Here is a 25,240-nt window from a genome sequence, read left to right as displayed (position 1 = left end):
TCCCGCTCCAATTTTTGCAAATCGGGAGGGGCGGCATAGCATTCATCAAAACAGACTTGTCATCACCATCTAGATAGTCATTCAGTTTGTACTTTTAGACAAGTCGCCTAAGCCGAACACTTTTCCAACTCCTCCATAATATGCTGGATTTGAAAATCTGGCATCTCAAGGAGGAGATCCTCCGGAGCCTGATCCAAAAATCCAGGATTTTTTCTGCTCGCAATCCTTTCTTCCACTAGCCGGATACCCACCGCCATATTAGCTTCCCAGTTTTCTCTCCTCGCAACCATCTTCAACAGTTACTGATAATTAGGAAATCGTGGTCAAACAACTTTTTGCCGATCTCAATTGATGCTGCAAGGTGGGATGATCTAAGTTGCACAGGCGCACGATCTTAAGAATGGTTGATGCAAGTCTCATTGCTGGAATTGCCTTCAATAATACATGTACCACTAAAATATTCTTTAAATATCTGTAGGCCCTTGAGTAAGGCCTTAGCTTCCGCTTATTTTGCATCCACCATTTTGCATCTTCCAGACAAATATTTGATCACAACTCATAAATGGTTTATGAAAATACCTTCACACAACATTCACTCCTTCCTCACATTTTTAATACTCCATTTTTCATGATTTCATTTATATTGTTTATTTTGGGCATATTGGAATCTGTGGCGATTTCTTGAATTTCTTGTTTATTTCAGGATCCTAGGGAGAATGTCATCCAAGCCTGGTATATGGATGATAGTGATGATGATCAGAGACTTCGCCATCATCGTGATCCCATGGAATTTGTTGTGAGTGTTCATCATAAAAGGAACACGGGCAACGGATCTTTGGCGGTCCAACTTTGAGAAAATCACAGTTAACAATATGGATTGAAATTGAAATAGTAAAAGAACATACCGGAAGCCATGGATATTGTCTTGCTGTCTCTTGAAATGGTTCCACTCCGGTATATCTCCTTGTTCCACAATAGACAGTGATGGGGACTGTTTTCCTCTTCTCTTAGACGTGGATTCACAGAGAATGGAAAAGATTGGTTGTGTACAAGCAGGGACCGGAGGCTTCTCTTATAGACGTTTGAGGGAAGGGATGCAACTCCTCATCACGTTGACCATTCTCTGAAACGTCTCTTTGTTTACACCCGTTCCAAATATACCCTTTCACAATAAAGGGATACATCTTCTTCTTTAAACACTTAACTAACTAAAATGATCTCGGCCGTTGATCTTGCTTAGGCCACATCCACCGTTAGGATTAAATCCTAACATTCTCCCACTTGGCCAGCAAGATCTTTGTGCCATACATAAGAATCATACCTTTAAGTCAGTTAAGTAATAAATAAAATATTCCGTTCAGCAAAAATTACTAACAATAAACCATGTAACCATTGGGTCACCAACTCTACCCAATAGCCTACCCCACGATTATATCATTAGTAATACTTACCAACATGAATGTAAATGCATACATGCATAAGATGTAAATATGGTCCAAAATAGTCTACAGACATTCTACCTCTTACTCACAATCCATTTACGTAATGTGCACAAAATAGAGCGGTAGAAAATAATATATATCAGAATCATAAAATAAAATGTGATCACAACAGTGTATCTCAATACTTAATGCAGACTCCCACTGCACAGGCTATCAAAAGTGTCAACCAACCTTATGCGCGCTACATGCTCTCTGAAGAGCTTTGGTGACAAGCCCTCAGTCAAAGGATCCGCCAACATAAGTGCGATGCTTATGTAATCTTCAGATACACACTGATTCTGAACTTCCTCACGACAATATGTCAATACATTGACCCCATTACTTGATTTGTCGTTCTTGGAATTGTAAAACCGCAGCGGAATTATCACAATACATTCTCAGTAACTTGTCGACTATCAACAAGATAAAACCCTGAGACAAAATTCCGTGACTTCAAGGCATAGTACAAGGCTTGAAGTACACAATAAACTTCGTACCCAAGGTGGAAACAACTGAGTGTCAATCTGACATTCTTCCACTATTTATGACTTTCTGCAAAATATATTAGAGTAGAACTCTAGGTGTTCCGACAACAGTTGGAATTAGATTAACCAATCACACTATGGTTATCTCATTTACTTTATGTGAGCATTAAACCTTTAGTCCCTTACAGACAATGTATAATATTTTGGCAAATTTCCAATGATCCATACATAAATAACATTGGTACTTTCTAAATTTGCCCACCATATAGGTCATACACAGATAGGTGCAGATTTAAACATTCAATAAACCCCCAATTGCGGAACTATTAGGGAACCTCTTTATCTGCTCCTATAATGAATCGATCCTATGACCTTGGAACTGACTGAATATATCACCTTTAACTATAGGAACACTACAAATGGAGTAATTTATCCATGATCAATACTTAAAGGACTATACCAATATAGGCTTTCTGCAATCTCAAGAATCCCCGAGTCCCAACTAGGTGAACCTAAACTCTTATCATGTAGGATGCTTCACCTGAATTCTTTTGTATGAATATCACTGAAAATGGCCAAGTACTACTAGCAAGTAGTGTGTATCTCGATCCGGGAGAGAGGCAAAGGACGAGCCCCCAGCAGCCTCTTAGATCATTCACACGTGAAGGAGAGCTCTACCAAGGAACTTTCGAAACAAAACAAAACTCAGAGTCGTCATCCATGGTATACGGCCATGGATCCTAAAAAAATATGCTCTGTATACCATGGATAACCAGAAATGAATGGGTTCGTGCCTGATTGCGAATGGAGAAGGTCCGAAGAGCGCCTCCAATTTGTCCGAGTGCAAGCACTTGGTCTCTTATGCCATTTATTATTAGATCCAAAGAATTTTGGGTAAAATCATATGAAATGGGAACAATCCTCAGGAGTCGTCTACCTAAGCATGCATTTCCTGAGAAATAGAAATAATAAGCATAAAAAAGATAAATGAAAGAAGTGTCCCACCTAAACATAGCTAGATTATGAGTGACATGCCTAACCGGTGTCTATGTTCTGGTAGACATACACATGCAAGCTACAGCTAAAGGTATAGGATGTACAGGAAAGGAAATATAAAATTAACAGTTAATCATGAATAGTAAATGAAATAAAGAATAAATAAAATGCCAGGCAAATACCAGAATAATGAAATAAAAAAAAACTACGGCGTGCACATAGCGCCTATCTACAATGTGGTGAATACATAGCGCCTAATACAAAAACCTAACACATCCCATCTAGAAAGCAGCAAATGACAGATAGAAAATGCAGTAATAAAAACTTATGGCGTGCACATAGCGCATATCTACAATGTGGCGAATACATAGCGCCTAATATAAAATCCTAACACATCCCATCTAGAAAGCAGTAAATGACAGATAGAAAATGCAGTAAAAAAAAAAACCTATGGCGTGCACATAGCGCCTATCTACAATGTGGTGAATACATAGGGCCTAATATAAAATCCTAACACATCCCATCTAGAAAGCAGTAAATGACAGATAGAAAATGCAGTAAAAAAAAAAAAACTATGGCGTGCACATAGCGCCTATCTACAATGTGGAGAATACATAGCGCCTAATATAAAATCCTAACACATCCCATCTAGAAAGCAGTAAATGACAGATAGAAAATGCAGTAATAAAAACCTATGGCGTGCACATAGCGCCTATCTACAATGTGGCGAATACATAGCGCCTAATATAAAATCCTAACACATCCCATCTAGAAAGCAGTAAATGACAGATAGAAAATGCAGTAAAAAAAACCTATGGTGTGCACATAGCGCCTATCTACAATGTGGCGAATACATAGCGCCTAATATAAAATCCTAACACATCTCATCTAGAAAGCAGTAAATGACAGATGAAAAATGCATTAATACCGTAAAGTGTTTCAGCTAAGAAGATAAACCGGCGCAATGAGCAAACGTCAGTAGATGATAGTAAAGAAATAATAATCAATAACCTAATATGGCTTGGGATGACTCCTTCATCGCCCTTGCAATGATAGGAGGATGTAAAGAACAAAAGAAATACACAATTTAATAAGAACATGATCGTGCTAACATATCCTGTGAGTAAACTGACATGAAACTAAATCTCAACTATCTAGGAAATTTTAATTCACACCATTTATGAAGGACCATAAAATCATACATTCACAGTTTAATGACTATGAGATCAACAGAATGAACATTTCCTCTACTTTCCAATGTAGAAAATGCATTTTGGATTTCAAAATGGGTAAGCAATAGAGACAATATACTCACGAGTAAAATCAATCAGAGCATCAAGATTAATCAAGTCATATTAAATGTAAAAATCATTTCAACCTCCTTATATTGACCAAAACGTATAACATGGATATCAAAGAAAAGCATAATCAACACCTCGACTCCAAAGTTGAAATCCATACCCTAACCATAACAAGCATAGCAAAATATCTTCAAATGATTATAGAAAACATGTAAGGCTGAACATCAATGGCAAAATTTAATTTACCTGAATCCGGATTGTTTGGATTACCTTCGACCTTCAAATCAGAGTGTTATTCTTGTCCATTGAATTTGCTCTTTCTCCTCTTTTCAAATGGCCAACGAGACTTCCAACTTCTTTTCCGATGAAGTTTCCCTCAGAAAAATCCAATTCGCTGAATTCCTGGCGAGATGTTTGTTGAAGAAGGAAATAATAATTGTAGCTCGATTGGGGTTAGAGGCCGAAGTTATGAGGATCGTCCTTTTTCTTCTTTTTGATCTTTCAAAATCCTGCTGGAATGAGATTATTGAAGAGAAGAAATAGTGAAATAACAACAAAGATTATCAGATTCGGATTCTAAACTAGGGCTTGAGCTGAAATGAGATGGATTTAGGTGAGGTTATCAGACGAAAGCTCAGACTAATCGAATCTATACTAAGAAGGTTAGATGTAGGGTTTTGAAGCATCGATCTATGGCTTAGAAGCTAAGAGAATCACAGATCCAAGATTTCTACAGATAAATGATAGATTAGATGTCAAAAAGCTAAGATTAGGGTTTCTAATGACAGATCTATGGTTGATAAAGACAGAGAATGATGATAGCAAAGAAATAAGCTTAGGTTGTATACTGGCCATGGTTAATCGGAGCTTACCGGAGCTTTGAACGGAAAAATGGCTGGAGATCAGAAACTTGCCTGAGAAGAAGGCTAAAAAAAAATGGATTTCTCCCTGGAAGAGCGGGCATGGCGCAAGAGGCGACAGGTTTGGGTGATTTTTTGACTTCAACGGGACATATTCGGCAATTTCCGGCAATTGAGAGGCAGCTGTGATAGCAAAACCGAGGGATGTCTACACCGACGACTTCACAGGCTTGTAAAACGGTCATTCCTTTGGGGATTTTGATGGAAAATCCGTCTACGAAGACCTCAATCGCATCTTCAGGGCTGGGGAAATGAATCCGGGCACCACCGACGGAGGAAGGGGGAGGGATTTCTGGATCCGGTGCTGCGGCAGCAGCGGCTTCTGGGGTTTTACGGTCGGGAGTGGAAACACTGCATCGGAAGGGATTGTTAGGGTTTCGAGATGTGAAAAACCTGGAGAATGATAAGGGGGAAGAAGATGAAGATCGAATTGCTCTTAGGCCTAAACCCATTGCTCTCTCTCTCTCTCTCTCTCTCTCTCTCTCTCTCTCTCTCTCTCTCTGCTCCGCCAAAAACCCAAACGAAAATAAAAAAATGAAATCCCTCCTTTGATGCCCTGTTCGATTAGGATCTTTATAGGTGAGGGGTGTGCTGATTTCAGCACCCCATGCTTTGGTAATTACACCCCTCCCCAAATGTCTAATCGCATGTCATCTTATGGCTAGGGTGTTTGCTGATTTCAGCGCACCCCATTTCCAATATTTGCACCCTTTTGAGCCTCCTTTGCTCTAATTTTTTATTGTAAAAATGAGTCCCCTGTTTATGCAATATTCGGCTCCTTATATAGAGAAATGATAAATTCGCACCCCCTTCTTTTCCTATGGATAGCCCCCATATAGCACAATATATGACCATTCTGTTACACTATAAGATGGCTCGGGTAGGAACCAGGGTGGTATTTAGATGAAATTTGGCGGGGGCCTTGGTGAGACCCTAACCTAACTTGCGATGCAATTTGGGATCCTAGCTTGGTGATTGGATGGGGTTTCGCATAAACACAACGAACATGGGTCCGGTCAAAATGGGGTGTCTACAGATGCCCCTCTTTGGCTGAGCTTGTTTGTCACGCGAATGGCAAAGCTGAACAGACGACACATTTTGACTGATCCGAAAGCAAAGCAAATTTTTGGATTTTTGGCTTTAAAATGGTATTCACAAAAGTAAAACAGCAATCACAAAAGTAAAACAACAAAATGACATTGCAACAAAACTCGAAATCTACAAACATTGAGATATGGCCTCCCTCCGACTCTCGACATCTAAAATGAGATATCCTCTCTATATTACTCGAACTCAACAGACTATTGACAAACAAAGATCGCTTTGAAAACAAACAAGCACAAAACACTTGTTTTTTTTTTTTTTACTATACTGGACACCAAAACTTTAACAAAACATGAAACGAAACACTTAAAGAATAAAATAATACTTCAAACACACAATTGTATCGATGAATAAGAGTTTTTGCGGACAATCAGACCAAATATCACTTGGTCCATTGCCAAAAATGATATCATTAAAAAGGATGAGCAAATCTTAACGATCAGACTAAATATCGTTTGATCAATCGTCAAAACTAACTCAAAACAAAAGGGCGATAACTACACAGACCATTGATGAAAATCCGTCTGTTTAGCCATCCAGATAATCCTGACTCCTCTCTTTCAAGGTAGCGGGTCATCCAAGATTGATATGGTCCTGTAAAAACTGGTTCTATATAAATCCACGCAGATATACCTGACTCCTAACTCGTTAGGTAGCGGTACATTGCGAAGTGACAGTTAGACAGGCCAAAATTTGGCATTTCACTGCTAAACGTCACGGGCGAAGAAGAAAAGACCAGACTCCAAAACTCTGAGCTTCTTCACTGGTAGTTTCTTACTTCTAAAAACTCTTTATGATTAAAAAAAGTCCAGACTCCAAACATGCGGAGCTGCTTCACTGGAAATTCCTTTAAGAAGAAATCCTTTTCAAATGATGAGAGAAATTATCAGACTCCAAATCATAGAGCCATTGGCGAAAACATTTTGAAAATCTTTCAAATGGTGAAAGAAAAGACCAAATTCCAAATCATGGAGCCATTGGGGGAAACAATTTTTAAATCTTTCAAATGATGAAAGAAAAAGACCAAATTCCAAATCATGGAGCCATTGGCGGACAATATTTTTAAAATCTTTCAAATGATGAAAGAAAAATACCAATCTCCAAAACATGGAGCCAATGGCGGAAACAATTTTTAAATCTTTCAAATGGTGAAAGAAAAGACCAATCTCCAAATCACGGAGCCATTGGCGGAAACATTTTTTAAATCTTTCAAATGGTGAAAGAAAAGACCAATCTCCAAATCACAGAGCCATTGGCGGAAACATTTTTTTTTAAATCTTTCAAATGGTGGAAGAAAATACCAATCTCCAAATCAACGGAGCCATTGGCGAAAATATTTTTACATAATGATGAAAGAAAAATACCAATCTCCAAATCACAGAGCCAATCGCAAACATTTATAAGATGATAAAAGAAAAATGCCAAACTCCAAATCACGGAGCCAATGGCGAATTTTTTTTGTTAAATCTTTCAAATGGTGAAAGAAAAGACCAATCTCCAAATTACGGAGCCATTGGCGAAAACAATATTTAAATCTTTCAAATGGTGAAAGAAAAGACCAATCTCCAAATTACGGAGCCATTGGCGAAAACAATTATTAAATCTTTCAAAAGGTGAAAGAAAAGACCAATCTCCAAATTACGGAGCCATTGGCGAAAACAATATTTAAATCTTTCAAATGGTGAAAGAAAAGACCAATCTCCAAATTACGGAGCCATTGGCGAAAACAATTATTAAATCTTTCAAAAGGTGAAAGAAATGACCAATCTCCAAATTACGGAGCCATTGGCGAAAACAATTTTTAAATCTTTCAAATGATGAAAGAAAAAGACCAAACTCCATATCAAGGAGCCATTGGCAATTTTTTTTTAAAAAACCTTCTCAAATGGTGAGAGAAAAGGAACAAACTCCAAATCACGGAGCCATTAGCGAAAATATATGCAACATGATGAAAGAAAATACCAAACTCCAAAACACGGAGCCATTGGCAGAAATTTACAAAATGATAAAATAAAATGCCAAACTCCAAATCACAGAGCCTGTGGCAAAAATATTTACAAAATGATGAAAGAAAATGCCAAACTCCAAATCACGGAGCCATTGGCAGAAATTTACAAAATGATAAAAGAAAAGACCAAACTCCAAAACAGGGAGCCATTGGCAAAAATTTACAAAATGACCAAAGAAAATACCAAACTCCAAAACAGGGAGCCATTGGCAGAAATTTACAAAATGATAAAAGAAAATGCCAAACTCCAAATCACGGAGCCATTGGCGAAAATATTTACAAAATGATGAAAGAAAATGCCAAACTCCAAATCACGGAGCCAATGGTGAAAATTTACAAAATGATAAAAGAAAATGCCAAACTCCAAATCACGGAGCCATGGCGAAAATATTTTACCTTATTAAAGGAAAATTCATTGAAGTGATTGAAAAAAATGACCAACTTTGATCGATTTCACAAGATGAATAAGTCATCCCTTGCAGAGAATGATTGAAAATGCATGATCTTTGCTGAAGATAAAACTCAAGAAACTTGAAGAAAATTTCAGGTATTGACCCTTTGAAAACGAGTGAAAAGCATTTTGCTGGGGGTTTGAAGATTACAAGAGCAAATTCTAGACTTCGCTAGGGATAAGATTTTTTGAAAACTTGACTCCAAAAGAAAACAATTTGATTGAAGTGACTGTGCTCAAGCTTCTTTGGTTTTTATTTGTTGAGAATAGCTATCCCAGTTATCATTATGTTTGATATCTTTTATGACGTATGTTGTACTTCCATGACAAAAGTCTTAAGAAAGCAAAACCAAGATGAGTAGGAAAATTTTGAATTTATATGGGTTCTTTCTTTGGTATAGTGGTAAAACCATCTTCACAAAGGCCGAATCTGAGAATTCTCTCTATCCTTGCTCTGTAGTGAGGCTTTTGATGTTTCAAGCAGGTCTGAATAAGAAGCTTCATGCCTTTCTTTGATTCCTAAACCAGGATCTACTTCAGATTTTACTTTTCACTTTGGAAGGTGTACATCCATTCTTTCCAGTGCCAAACACTTTAAACTTCAAAAAGAGAACAAATATTGACAAGGAACAGACTCTTAAGGACTTTTTCAAAGAAGACTTATGATATTCAAGGGACTTGACTCAATTTTGATTCACCCTTAAATCAAATGTGTCATTTTTTATGGTAAGGTTAGCCACTCTCTGAGTAATCTCGGAAACCATGTCAAGAGGTTCTAATTTCCTCAATCAGGATTTTCGTCATGGTTATTACCCCCTTCAGATTGCTCAGTCTTAATGCCCCTAGTTTAGAAAGATGTCAAGGTAAGTCTCACTGACACTACTCGGATTCCAAGATCCTGCCCTGTTCGGAAACAATTTCTCCATCTAATTAACTTCTCTCTTTGCAAGAAGTTACAACTAATGCCTTATATTTTTCTGGTCTAATAGACCACTCATCTCAACTTTCACCTCGAATAATCACAACTCAAAACTTTGGAATTCTTCATGACGGAGAAACTCATTCTGTATCTTATCAACTCGCTCTTTGTGGGAAATCTTTGCCTCTGATTGGATTGTCTCTTCAATTTTTCAATCCATCAGACCGCTGCCCTAATTTAGCATAAGTGGACTCCTTTGGTTATCAACTTAGCAAGTACATGACTTTATCTAGGTCGCCCTCTCGGGTTTTCAACCTAGTGGGTCTTCAGACTCTCATTCTTTTCTTTTCTTTCTGTCTTTGCTTTCATTTGCCTTGAACCTTTGCTTGTTTCACCAGAAGGACTTTCTAGGTGGGCTTGGGTTCAAAAGGGTTAGATATCTAAAGTTCTAAGGATTTGGACCGAATCTGGTCTAGCCAGATTACCTACGTACCCCAAAAATGGAGGATCAGGTCCGCGTAGTTCGCTTTGGGGTTTATCAAAGAATGGTTTAGCTTTTAGCTTCAAATTTTGTAAGGAAATAATTGATATTTATTCCAAAGGTTGACCGAACCTGAATAAATCAGGCTACCTACGTACCCCTGAAGAGATGGGGATCAGGTCATAACGTAGTTCAAACTCATAAAAAAAATGCCCCTGGTTTATAATGTGGTTAGAAAAAAAATGGTTTGATTTGAATTTTTGGCCCAAAGGGTTTACAAACAAATTTTTAAACGTTAGGATTTTGGCTATAAAGGCTCAAACGTCCAAGGATGACCTCCTGGTGTTTTGGCGCACAAGCTCTTTTGTTTAAGGTTCAAAGACTTTGAATATTTTTATTGAGGAGTCGGCGGTTTTCTGGCAAGACTTTAACCACGGTGCTCCATTCTCTTCTCGAGATCTTGAATTTATGCTCAAGATTCTTAAACTTTCAGTTGTTTCCAAATAGTGAAGACGATTCTCATATGCGATCTATCTCATTGACTCCATCATCTGGGTCTTTGATATTCCAAAAGAATTGTCATAGGGACACATTCCCTTCTCTTTGTCTTTCTCTCATATTATAAACATTAAAAATGTCATTTTTTCTTGAAATATTCCACCTCAGAATCATAATGAAAATACACAGCACAATTGTTCTTTTAGGGCTCAAATCTATGACTTCATTTTGAGAAAGTCTTCTCTTACTTCTTCATCAGCTCCATAGGATGTCTGATGTCCATCTCTCTTGAATTTTGCTCTTTGACCCGATGTCTCAAACAAATGGAGTCTTGCTTTGCACCATACCCCGGCATTCACCCGTTTATCCTTATAGGATCAAGCAAGACTACTATGAACCCCTCTAAATAGGTTTATCAATTCTTTGCGCTCCTCGGGAGATAAAGTTTTGCCAATCCATCTTTCCTGAGTTTCGGATTTCAATACCACTATCAATAGCTTCGATTTCCTCTTTAAGTGGCTATGCTAGACGCACTTTCTCTAGTTTGATCATTTTTCAGATCTCAAGAAAAATTTCGTTTGCATTCTCATCCGAGAAGGGTGTCTTTGTTTATTTAAACATTAGATCTAAGAGTGAATCATAACAATACAGATAACGCTGTATTCAAGTATTTATTGAATTGAAAACTTCAAATACATTGATGACTTTAGACGCGCCCCAACGGGCTCTACATCAGACTCAACAGAAGACTGGACATTGACTCCATAAGAAGACTGACAAACATTATATATTCCGAATTATTGATGACATAACTAGCCTTACCAACTTTGACACAAGAATTGGTATAAACTCAACAAAAGACAAACTTTGAAACTGGACACTTCTTCATGAGCAAGAGAGTGGCACTGAAAGTTCTTGGGCAATACACCATCCTCCATGATAAAGGTATCTACTGAGTTCGATCCCGAAGTAGGAATCTCAAAAAAGGTAACCCTACAAGGCCAGGGTTAAGTGGGACAATAAAAGGCTATGTTGGCAATATAGGGGAAGCAATAAACTGCCTTGATCAAATGTGTTTGAAAGTGGTTAGTTTTTTGGAAATGTAATCATTTGTTGAACTTAAACTTTTGAATTGGAAGTACACACACTAGATCAATAGTCATGGGATAAAAAATTCTGAACAAACTGAGATAAAAGCCATCTTGAGCATATCCATTAATATTTTGAGTTGGAATGTCAAAATGAGACTGTCTATGAAGGTAAAAAATAGACAGTGATAATATGACCTACACTCACAGGGTCTCAAAGAATCCTCAATCCACTCATTTGGGTCTTCTTTAGATATGTTGATTGATTCAAACTAGGAATCTCTACTAGAAAGTAAGTCCTGATCTTATAATCAAGAGATATACGGACAAAAATCTCAATGAATATAGCAAAAGATAGGCCATGACCATGAGAGGTGCAAGTAAAAGCCACTGGTCGGGTCTAGATACAACAGCACCATCAGGGTAATAACATCCCATATGGCATGCATTGTATCTATCCCGTGGAGCCAATAATGATAAAAATCAATAAAAGAAAATAAAAATATGATGATGTATGCTGTGTAGTGTGTGAATCCCTTGTTTTAAACACCTATTTGGTGCCCCTGGATTCTAAGCGAAAGAATTCCCATTTATAATGATTTTCACCCAAATTTCTCCAAAATAATAAAAATGGCATTTTTATTAGAGTTAGGCAATGTTCTAAGATATCCCCAGCAAAGTCGCCAGCCTGTGGACCCCGATCCGGGAGAGAGGCGAGAGACGAGCCCCCAGCGGCCTCTTGGATCATCCACACGTGAAGGAGAGCTCTACCAAGGAACTCTCGAAACAAAACAAAACTCAGAGTCGCCATCCATGGTATACGGCCATGGATCCTAAAAAAATATGCTCTATATACCATGAATAACCAGAAATGAATGGGTTCGTGCCTGATTACGAATGGAGAAGGTCCGAAGAGCGCCTCCAATTCGTCCGAGTGGAAGTACTTGGTCTCTTATGCCATTTATTATTAGACCCAAAGAATTTTGGGTAAAATCATATGAAATGGGAACAATCCTCAGGAGTCGTCTACCTAAGCATGCATTTCCTGAGAAATAGAAATAATAAGCATACAAAAGATAAATGAAAGAAGTGTGCCACCTAAACATAGCTAGATTATGAGTGACATGCCTAACCGGTGTCTATGTTCTGGTGGACATACACATGCAAGCTACAGCTAAAGGTATAGGATGTACAGGAAAGGAAATCTAAAATTAACAGTTAATCATGAATAGTAAATGAAATAAAGAATAAATAAAATGCCAGGCAAATACCAGAATAATGAAATAAAAAAAACCTAAGGCGTGCACATAGCGCCTATCTACAATGTGGCGAATACATAGCGCCTAATACAAAAACCTAACACATCCCATCTAGAAAGCAGTAAATGACAGATAGAAAATGCAGTAATAAAAACCTATGCGTGCACATAGCGCCTATCTACAATGTGGCGAATACATAGCGCCTGATATAAAATCCTAACACATCCCATCTAGAAAGCAGTAAATGACAGATAGAAAATGCAGTAAAAAAAAAAACCTATGGCGTGCACATAGCGCCTATCTACAATGTGGAGAATACATAGCGCCTAATATAAAATCCTAACACATCCCATCTAGAAAGCAGTAAATGACAGATAGAAAATGCAGTAATAAAAACCTATGGTGTGCACATAGCGCCTATCTACAATGTGGCGAATACATAGCGCCTAATATAAAATCCTAACACATCCCATCTAGAAAGCAGTAAATGACAGATAAAAAATGCAGTAAAAAAAACCTATGGCGTGCACATAGCGCCTATCTACAATGTGGCGAATACATATTGCCTAATATAAAATCCTAACACATCTCATCTAGACAGCAGTAAATGACAGATAAAAAATGCAGTAATACCGTAAAGTGTTTCAGCTAAGAAGATAAACTTGCGCAATGAGCAAACGTCAGTAGATGATAGTAAAGAAATAATAATCAATAACCTAATATGGCTTGGGATGACTCCTTTATCGCCCTTGCAATGATAGGAGGATGCAAAGAACAAAAGAAATACACAATTTAATAAGAACATGATCGTGCTAACATATCCTGTGAGTAAACTGACATGAAACTAAATCTCAACTATCTAGGAAATTTTAATTCACACCATTTATGAAGGACCATAAAATCATACATTCACAGTTTAATGACTATGAGATCAACAGAATGAACATTTCCTCTACTTCCCAATGTAGAAAATGCATTTTGGATTTCAAAATGGGTAAGCAATAGAGACAATATAATCATGAGTAAAATCAATGAGAGAATCAAGATTAATCAAGTCATATTAAATGTAAAAATCATTTCAACCTCCTTATATTGACCAAAACGTATAACATGGATATCAAAGAAAAGCATAATCAACACCTCGACCCCAAAGTTGAAATCCATACCCTTACCATAACAAGCATAGCAAAATATCTTCAAATGATTATAGAAAACATGTAAGGCTGAACATCAAAGGCAAAATTAAACTTACCTGAATCCGGATTGTTTGGATTACCTTCGAACTTCAAATCAGAGTGTTATTCTTGTCCATTGAATCTGCTCTTTCTCCTCTTTTCAAATGGCCAACGAGACTTCCAACTTCTTTTCCGATGAAGTTTCCCTCAGAAAAATCCAATTCGCTGAATTCCTGGCGAGATGTTTGTTGAAGAAGGAAATAATAATTGGAGCTCGATTGGGGTTAGAGGCCGAAGTTATGAGGATTGTCCTTTTTCTTCTTTTTGATCTTTCAAAGTCCTGCTGGAATGAGATTATTGAAGAGAAGAAATATTGAAATAACAACAAAGATTATCAGATTCGGATTCTAAACTAGGGCTTGAGCTGAAATGAGATGGATTTAGGTGAGGTTATTCAGACGAAAGCTCAGACTAATCGAATCTATACTAAGAAGGTTAGATGTAGGGTTTTGGAGCATCGATCTATGGCTTTGAAGCTAAGAGAATCACAGATCCAAGATTTCTACAGATAAATGATAGATCAGATGACAAAAAGCTGAGATTAGGGTTTCTAATGACAGATCTATGGTTGATAAAGATAGAGAATGATGATAGCCAAGAAATAAGCTTAGGTAGTATACTGGCCATGGTTAATCGGAGCTTACCGGAGCTTTGAACGGAAAAATGGCCGGAGATCAGAAACTTGCCTGAGAAGAAGGCTAAAAAAAGAAGAAGGATTTCTCCCTGGAAGAGCGAGCATGGCGCAAGAGGCGACAGGTTTGGGTGATTTTTCGACTTCAACGAGACACATTCGGCAATTTCCGGCAATTGAGAGGCGGCTGTGATAGCAAAACTGAGGGATGTCTACACCGGCGACTTCACAGGCTTGTAAAACGGTCATTCCTTTGGGGATTTTGATGGGAAATCCGTCTACGAAGACCTCAATCGCATCTTCAGGGCTGGGGAAATGAATCCGGGCACCACCGACGGAGGAAGGAGGGATTTCTGGATCCGGTGCTGCGGCAGCAGCGACTTCTGGGGTTTTACGGTCGGGAGTGGAAACACTGCATCGGAAGGGATTGTTAGGGTTTCGAGATGTGAAAAACCTGGAGAATGATAAGGGGGAAGAAGATGAAGATCGAATTGCTCTCAGGCCTAAACCCATTGCTCTCTCTCTCTCTGCTCGGCCAAAAACCCAAACGAAAATAAAAAAATGAAATCCCTCCTTTGATGCCCTGTTCGATTAGGATCTTTATAGGTGAGGGGTGTGCTGATTTCAGCACCCCCATGCTTTGGTAATTACACCCCTCCCCAAATGTCTAATTGCATGTCATCTTATGGCTAGGGTGTTTGCTGATTTCAGCACACCCCATTTCCAGTATTTGCACCCTTTTGAGCCTCCTTTGCTCTAATTTCTGATTGTAAAAATGAGTCCCCTGTTTATGCAATATTCGGCTCCTTATATAGAGAAATGATAAATTCGCACCCCCTTCTTTTCCTGTGGATAGCCCCCATATAGCACAATATATGACCATTCTGTTACACTATAAGATGGCTCGGGTAGGAACCAGGGTGGTATTTAGATGAAATTTGGCGGGGGCCTTGGTGAGACCCTAACCTAACTTGCGATGCAATTTGGGATCCTAGCTTGGTGATTGGATGGGGTTTCGCACAAACACAACGAACATGGGTCCGGTCAAAATGGGGTGTCTACAAGTAGTATAACATCAACACATAACACGAGGAAGATAATATTACTCCCACTGACTTTAAGATATATCCATTATTCTGTGACAATTCCTTACAATCTAACATAGAGTACTAAATAAAACTTTATGTACTATTGTCAAGAAGTCTGCTCTAAACCTTAAGCAGAATCTCTAAGTCTACAGACTATGTGCCTCTTTCCTTAGCCTCAAAATCTTCAGGTTATAGATAACCTCAAATGGGTCACCTTTTAAGAAAGTCACTTTTATAATCATTTATTGTAATTCTAGATCACAACGAGTTACAAACTTCATGACCATTCCAAAAGAATATTTCTTAAAACATGAGAGAAAGTAGTCATATTGTTTCTTTCTGAGTGAAGCCTTTGCAATTGAATTTTCTTTATATCTCTTAATTCCACCTATGGAGTCTCTCCTAGTCGTAAAGACCCATATATAGCCAAATGGCTTGACTCTTAAGTCTTCGACAAGGTTTCATTGAGAGAAACTCTTCTTTCATGGCTTCGAGCCATTGAGTTTCTTGATTGCTCATTAGTGCTTGACTGAAAGAAATGAAATTACTTAGTCATTTCTCACCCACTCAAAAAGACATATGGTCATCAACAAAAGTTGACATTCTCACTTAATGTGACCATATCAATGATTGTTCGGTAGTCATCACCACCAAAACATGTATAATGTGTGGCACATTTTATCCCGACAATATACGTACTATGGGTCAACCAACAGAACCTAAAACCCTTAAATACTTTAAGATAATCTATGAAATTGCAACTTGTGGTCATAGGGCTCAATCCTTTTATTTGCGGGTTATAAAGAGTTGTATAATTGATCCTCATTGTTTTGATCTTTTAAGTCATGTTAGTTCTTCACTCTTACCTTATAGATCACAAACAAAGACAGGGCCAACTATCTCTGATTAGAGAGACACACACTTAGCTATGGCTAAAAAATTTATCAAAAAGGGCAACGCCTTCCGCCACCAACTGCCAGATAAAAAAGATCCAAGATGTCATTGTGAATGACCTTTAATGGACTGATACTCACGGTGACACCCTAAACTGATTAATCTATCTATATTTTCCTTTAATGTACCCCGTACCATTACTAGAATCAGTAAAATCAAGTGAATCTAGAATTCTTCTTTTACCAAACTATCATCAGATATGTGGTTCAAAACTTAACCCACTGATTGGATGAATTCTTGTCCACTCGACTTCGTTTATTTCTAACATTACTAATTATCTCATTCTAATGCAAGGTGAGCTAAGTCTGACCTTGAGAGAAGTACAATCCAAGTCAATAAGGATTGCCCTGAAGAGAACCAAAATCACTAAATGGAAATGAAAAACTAGAGCCAATCCATCATACTTCAAAATCTTGATTCATAGCCGAAATAATCACGTTTTCTAGAATAAGGTTTCTAGTCCATATGAAACCAATATTCAGAAAAGAGTGGCGAGTAACAATGGATTCAACTACCATCTTTATTCTATTTTCCGATATAATGGTATACTCTCTCTACTAAGCACCTGGCTCGCAAGAAGACCTCACATAGAATTCTAAATGTGAATAGCAATGCCTTAATCTATCCACCAACCTTTTCCGGAGTACTTACTAAACAGGAATCATAATACAGGATATTTCCTTAACTTTTTAGCCATTACAAACATAGGGTATATATACATTATGTGTCATATGTCACACACTCGGATGACACTTGATACCAAGTTCATTCTCTCTAAATTGAATCATTGAGCAAATACATCTGCAAGATACTAAATGTTGCCTTTGCGAAAATGCTTTTTGACCACTTTACTTAATGTTGCCATTTTAAAATAACCAAGAGGGGTAAAGTGAGGACAACCAAGGTTCTGAATTTAAAGTCTTTTAAAATGTGCTAAAAAACTGCTACTTTGGTTAATATACTTTAAGGTTATCAAAACACATCATAAGGGTATTTGCAAGTGTTTCGAATGATCTTAAAAATATTCACAAACTACATTCAAGAACTCCTTTGCATTTTCGAGTCTTAAAAAAATCTCGAATTGCATCCAGAAATGGGGCTCTTCCATTACTACTAGATTGATACTAACATTGAACTCCCACTATTCATAAGCATCTTTTAGATGTTAGTTTAGTGAGCATGTCATTCAATGATGCATACTCTAGCCTTTTGTAGTCTTGAATTATGCAAATCTATTCCATCACTTGCTAAGATTTCTGACCCACTAAAGTACTCAACATAATCGGTATCTAGAAAAGATACCAACAACTTCAATGTCACAGACACAGACTTGCAGTTCCAAACATGCTCACTTCTTATAACACCTATTCAGTCCACAAATGGAGTTTAATTAACTCAATCCACGAATTTAATCAATCCAACTGAAAAGAATGACTAAAATGTATAAAATCATGATGATACATAAGTGTGCTTCTAATTAGATACCATATATGCCATCGTGGGCCGTCCGTTGGGCCGTGCCACGATGCAGAATTGGTTTCTACTTTAGAAAACACAATTCCATGATTATGAAGAGACACCAGTGTATCACCGTGGGTTGTCCGTTGGGCTGTGCCACGGCACACAATTGGTTCTCACATACAATACTCAGTCAATCTATCTTAAGGGAAAATTAGTTAGATTGCCCAGAATCACAAAAAACACAAAAAATGTGACCCAGACAAAACATCAGACGTGTCATTGTGGGTCGTCCGTTGGGCCGTGCCACAACACACAAACGATTTTCAATTCAGGAAATCACAATATTGTGATTCTGGCGAGACACCAGGCGTGTCACCGTGGGCCGTCCGTTGGGCCGTGCTACGGCACACAATTGGCTCTCCCATGAGACCAACTAGGCCCAGATAACCCTATACTTGAGGTGCACATCACTGTTGGGCAGAAGCACAACCCCAAACCAGGTTACCCAAGCCTAGCCCTCTCTCACCGCCTATTTGTACAAAACAACAGTCATCCGTTGGTTGCTCTTGTACAAATAGTCGCAATTGAAAGTGGTTCATAGTCCATAAATGTGTCATTGTATGCGACACGGTTCTCAAAATTAACCACTTAACCTTAAGCGATTTCGTTTCCCAGTCGGAATCGCAATTCTTTGTTCATTCATTTAGTGACCAATCATAATAAGATATAGTTCAATTTCAACTAAAAATAATGAACAATGTAATAAACTTGTGTATAAAAAACCAACTTTCAAGTTCCATGATAGACCAAAGATCATTGTCTAAGGGGTTTTTCAAAATATACACAAATCAACTTTATAATAGTTACTTTTATTGAAGTAACTAGTTTCAAACAAAGCAACCATGCCAACAAGATAAAACAATGCATTCTATAGGACTTTAGCCACTCACAGATTTATTCAAAACAATCACTGGTTATTACTGCCCCATTAGCAAAACTCTAGTCCTCAAGCATATCTTAATCGCATGAGATTCAATCTTCTAGAGTTTTCCAACTCAAGATGGAAACCACCAAGGGTTTCGCATCAAAAGAAACAATAGTGAGGCTTTACATCGAAATGATTGATTAATAACATATTAATCAACCCCATTTCATCATAATAGTGCATTACAACACTTAGGGCACCAAAAGAGGTCCTACTTTCGCTCGAAACTCAACTTTTAAAGTCAAAAGACTTGAAAATACACTATAAGTTCATTAAACAGTGCTCAAACGTCAAAATCGACCCCAAAAATGGGTCCAGAATGGTCCAAAACCTTAAGTACTGGTCTAAGCCAGTTCAAAACCCAAAAATTTTGACTAAAATCCAAATTTATAAAATCAAAAAGTTTGAAAATTACACTGTCATTTTCAAAACCGGGTCTCAAATGCAAAAACGGACCTCAAAATCGGGTTCAGAGGGGTCCAAAATCCCTAGAAGCAATCTTATACGGGCCCAAAAACTCCCAAAAATGGCCAAACTAGGCCTAAAATAGTGATTGGACGGGTCTGGGCCGGTTCTGGATGGGTCTGGTGGGCCCAGACGGGTCATGTGGGTCTTATCGGTCAACTGAGCCTTTCTTAAAATCACGGATCCTTGATGGATCCTTAACGGGCCTGCGTGGGCCTCGGCCCATCACTGTTCATTGTCTTCTACAACCGTAGTAATAAATTCCAAAAAATTTCAGCAAAATCTAAAGCTATGGGCAAATTTCGACTTAATGTTGGGAGTTCGTTTGACCTCCGATTAAGGCGCCGTTTGCGCCATTGGATTCGTCTCTTGACGAACTTCGATTCCATGCCAAAAAATCTCTGATCAGAGCAACCGGTCGGCCGGCAGCACGCCGTTTTCAGGCGATGCCCAAAACTTTCCAAAAAGTGAATTTTCTAACTTTAAATGGAGGCCAAATACAATCCAGACATCGGATCGACGAACTGTTTGTTGCGTTGGATTCGTAGGAACACAAAAAACGTTCCGTTAGCACTCAATTGTTGATCTGATTCTTGGATTGATGGAGGCAAACAAAATACGACGGTTTTTACACGAAAACCCCTATTTCTTTCAATTTTTACCATTTTAATGCGATTTTCTCGCTGGAACCGTGGCTCTGATACCACATGTGAGTGTTCATCATAAAAGGAACACGGGCAACGGATCTTTGGTGGTCCAACTTTGAGAAAATCACAGTAAACAATATGGATTGAAATTGAAATAGTAAAAGAACATACCGGAAGCCATGGATATTGTCTTGTTGTCTCTTGAAATGGTTCCACTCCGGTATATCTTCTTGTTCCACAATAGACAGTGATGGGGACTGTTTTCCTCTTCTCTTAGACGTGGATTCACAGAGAATGGAAAAGATTGGTTGTGTACAAGCAGGGACCAGAGGCTTCTCTTATAGACGTTTGAGGGAAGGGATGCTACTCCTCATCACGTTGACCCTTCTCTCAAACGTCTCTTTGTTTACACCCGTTCCAAATATACCCTTTTACAATAAAGGGATACATCTTATTCTTTAAACACTTAACTAACTAAAATGATCTCGGCCGTTGATCTTGCTTAGGCCACATCCACCGTTAGGATTAAATCCTAACATTTGTTTCTTTGGATAAACTTGCAGGTCCACTTTTTTACCATGTATTTTTTTTATCACCAAGCCATTACTGCGTTTTTTTTTTTGTTGGAATGGCGCCATTGATGAGGTTATGAACCAACTTCCTGACAATAATCATTATGATTCAGAGCTACGAGTTCTCAGCTGGTGTTTAGATGCAGACAAGTATGAAACTGACGAGGAGTTGAAACAAATTCGTGAAGAAAGGGGTTATTCTTACGTGGTTTGTGATATTTATTCATTTGTTTTTCGGTTAAGAGGGAGAGATGGAACATGCAGGGGATCTGAATTTTAATTTTAATGGGATGGATTGACACAGTTTTGCAGGACATTTGTGAGGTGTGCCCGGAAAAGCTACCAAACTATGAGGCCAAGATAAAAATCTTTTTCGAAGAGCATCTTCACATTGATGAAGAGATCCGATATTGTCTGGAGGGAAGTGGTAAGAATATCTAACTGCTATGCTTTGAGCTTTGGGCCATGATTTATGTGCAATTAGTCATGTTTTCTTTTCTTTGATGGTGAAGGTTATTTTGATCTGAGGGATCAAAATGACCGCGGGATCAAAATGACCGCTGGATCCGCGTAGCGGTGAAAAAAGGAGGAATGATTGTTTTACCTGCTGGGATTTACCATCGTTTCACACTCGACTCTGACAACTACATCAAGGTATTGCACTTGGACTGATTCTTCTTTGCTGCACCTTAGTATCTGGATTCTATGTTACCAACAGACCTTTTTAAGAGAGCTCTGCATATTTTTTCAGGCAATGCGTTTGTTTCTGGGAGAACCAGTGTGGACTCCATAAAATCAACCTCACGATGATCTTCCTGTGAGGTAGGTACCTTACTGCACCCACGGGCTATGTCGCAAATTTCGTTCTCGGGATTTATCAGCAAGGGAAAATCTTGGGATATATTAGGGAAAAATGATAAAAATAAAATTATTTAAAAAATATATAAACATATGCAATTTAAGAAAAAAATATAAAATAAAAATACTGTAAAAATGTCAGGATAATATTGTGATATAATCACGATATTTTATCATAAAGAATGAAAATATCGCTATGTTTTTTAAATCTCAGAATTTTGTCGTTTTATTAAAATGACGCGATAAAAATGCGATATTTTGAAAATATCGGAGATACTTGTGACATAGGCCAGTGGTGTTTTTCTCTTTCCCACATGAATATTCTTGCCGTTATTTGGTGAACCTATTTCCAACATTTGCGTTGATTTGCAGGAAGGAATACATTGAAGTTTTTGTGAAGAAGGAAGTTCCCAACCAAGCTGTTGAAGCTCTTTAATGGTATTGGGGGAATGGGTATTTCTTGTCATAGTTTAAATACTTGGGAAACTGTTGGGAGTCAGTAATAATTTCCAATATTTAGCTAAAGTTGTACCTGCCTTAGGATGGTATTCAGAGGGTTGCATGGATTTGTAATAAGTGATTGAAACTCACTAAAACCCTATAGTTACTTAATGTTAGTTTAACATGATACTTTGTGTTGAACATATTGTATTTGATACACCAAAATATACATTTTATGTAGGGATACTTGTACATGAGTCTTGGGATTCAATCGTTGGGAGGACTGTGTCTAATTTTTGGTAGCCTTTGGTAGTTTTTTTATTAATTTTATAAGTCAGTATGTTGCCAATAGGGCTGCAACACGGTCGGGCTTTTCAAAACCCTAGCCCAACCCTAGATCCCATTATCTTACCCTAGCCCGCAGTTAGGGCCTAAGAAACCTCAACCCAAGCCGGCCCTAGCCTGCCTTGATTGGGCAGGGCCCGGCTGAGCTGGCCCTGATTGACCCTAGTGAATCAGCATAGGCAAGGTTTTATAACGACACAAACAAGCTTTCTTTTCTTCTTTAATTGGCTTGTAATGGCATTTTGGAAAATCTAATAACTTTTTCAAGTACTAAAAGCCAAGATGGTCTAGTGTAAATATCAAAATATAGCATAATAGTGTAAACCGGGTCGGGCTGGGCCGAGGTCACAACCCTGAGCCCGACCCGACCCTGGCTCGGGCCTGCAAAAGTGAACCCAAGCCCGCCCCCAGCCCAGATCCTGATAGGGAGGTCTGGGCTCACAGGGCCAAACTTGCACCCCTAGTTGTCAAATTTCACATTCAAAGATACATCAATAGAACTCACTATTTAGTGGGAAATGATACATCAATAGAACTCTCTGCTTCAATAGATCAATTGAGAGAGCCTGTACCCCATTGAAAATCGATTTTTTTTTATTTGTATTTAACTTTGTTTGCTTTTCTTTTAAAATGTATTAAATGAAATCCTTGTCCCCAATAAAGCTTCAACACAATCATTAAAAAAAAAAAAAAAAGCTTCAACAAATTGAAAAGAAACCTTGTTTAATGCATTTTTTGTGGAAAAAAGTCACAAAAAGCTTGAGCATTGAAGATTGCTTCATGGTTTCTTCTCTCTTTTCCTGTTTTCTCTCTTCTCAGTTGAATTTCGATCATATTCTTACCATTGAACACATGCATATGACGAGGAATAAGGATATTTCCACAATCACTTGGAGGTCACTATTAATTTGAGATGTGTGATGAGAGGTTTACAGTTTTTGATGCAAAAGCTCAACATGAGATTTTCATGTCGATGGCGAACTTCTACAAAAGTCTATTTTGGCTCTCCTTATACTCTTATTTCCTTATGCTCCGTTAGGGATGCAACAGGGTCGGGTTGGGTCGGGTTTTTCAAAACCCTAGCCCAACCCTGGATCCCATTATCTCGGCCCTGACCTGCCCTGACTCTGAGTCAGGGCCGAAAAACCTCAACCCATTGCCCACCCTACAGGGCTCAGTGCTGGCCCTAGCCCGCCCTGATTGGGCAGGGCTGGGCCGGCCCGGCCCTAATTGACCCTAGTGCAAATACCTGTTGAGAGTGCCAAAAATAAAGCAACCACTTATTATATAGAACAAAATGATCAATAAACAGAGAAAGGGAACAAAATAAGACAATATGAATTCAACAACATGACAGGCAACAGAGACAATTAATAATAATAATCTAAAGAAACATAAATCCAAGATAATAGAAAACATTAGCAAAAGAAACATGCATAGATGGTTCAATTCTATAATAGAAAACTTAGGGTTGGGCCGGGCCGGGTCCGGGTACCCAAGGCATTAACCCAGAACCCGACCCGACCTGAGTCAGGGTCTAAAAAAATGAACCCTGACCCGCCCCCAGGATTGGAAAATCCAGCCCTGACCCTATTCGGGCTCAGGGCTGACAGGGCCAAACTTGCACCGCTACGCTCCGTTTCTTTCAACGTAAAAAAATGGACACAACATTTGTTTTTTGTTCATTTTTTCAACATAAAACAAATTGACATCCATTTTTATGGAGGTAAATTTTATCGCCTGACTTGATTTTACCTGCGAAAAAATAGCACCCTATTTTGGCATAAAAAATTTAAGGCATTCGTCCATAGCTGTCTTGAATTTTTGGAAAAAAGATCTATGCAAAATGAGATTATCAAAAGTTGGTAGATTCATTTTTCCGAGTTTTTATATGGTGTAAGGCCATACAACAATACGGTAGGGATACCACCCTTGATATTTGATCCAACAGCAGCTCACTTCTTGAGGAGCTGCTGTTGGATCAAATATCAAGGTTGGTACTTCTACCGTACAAGGGCCTTATTGTTGTAAGGCCTTGCACCATATAATTTCTCCATTTTTCCTAGAAAAAAATTTCTAATAAAAATTTCCTTGCACACAGGGCTCCTCCTTTGCATAAACATCATCCATTCACCATTTAATTTATGTACGGCTATCTCTCTAACGAAAGAGGATAAATCATCTCAATGATAAGACTGACATATTCTTAGATTTGATACCAATTGAAGTTGGGAAAATTCTCAAAAAGTTGTGATTTTTATCCGAAAATCTCAAAAAAGGGTAGAGTTGGCTAATTTCTCAAAAAGGGGTGAAACGCATCCCAAGGAGTATTTTATGACTAAAATGCCCTTATGCTGCCTTTCCCTCCAAGAAAGTAGGGGTGCAACTTGGGTCGGGTTGAACCCGAATTTGGGTTGGGTGGGTTGGGTTGGGTTGGGAAAAATCAACCTGAATTGGAAATCGGGTTGGGTGTCGGGCAACCCGACCCGACCTGAAACCCGATTTCCAATTCCAATATGTATAAAATTTTTACTTCTATGTTTGTTTTGTCATTATATAACTCAAAT

At 38.3% G+C, this 25,240-nt stretch overlaps 1 pseudogene; it reads left to right on the top strand.

Moving 5' to 3' along the window:
- The first annotated feature begins 691 nt into the window (after window positions 1-691).
- On the top strand, window positions 692-22,323 carry LOC143888614 (acireductone dioxygenase 2-like; annotated as a pseudogene).
- Window positions 22,324-25,240: the final 2,917 nt, after the last annotated feature.

Source organism: Tasmannia lanceolata, unplaced genomic scaffold (genome assembly GCF_043159265.1).
Source record: "Tasmannia lanceolata isolate RefF3 unplaced genomic scaffold, GAP_Taslan_0.1 ptg000012l, whole genome shotgun sequence".
NCBI lineage: Eukaryota > Viridiplantae > Streptophyta > Magnoliopsida > Canellales > Winteraceae > Tasmannia > Tasmannia lanceolata.
Note: the sequence above shows the minus strand (reverse complement) of the source record. Positions and strands in the feature narration are given on the sequence as shown.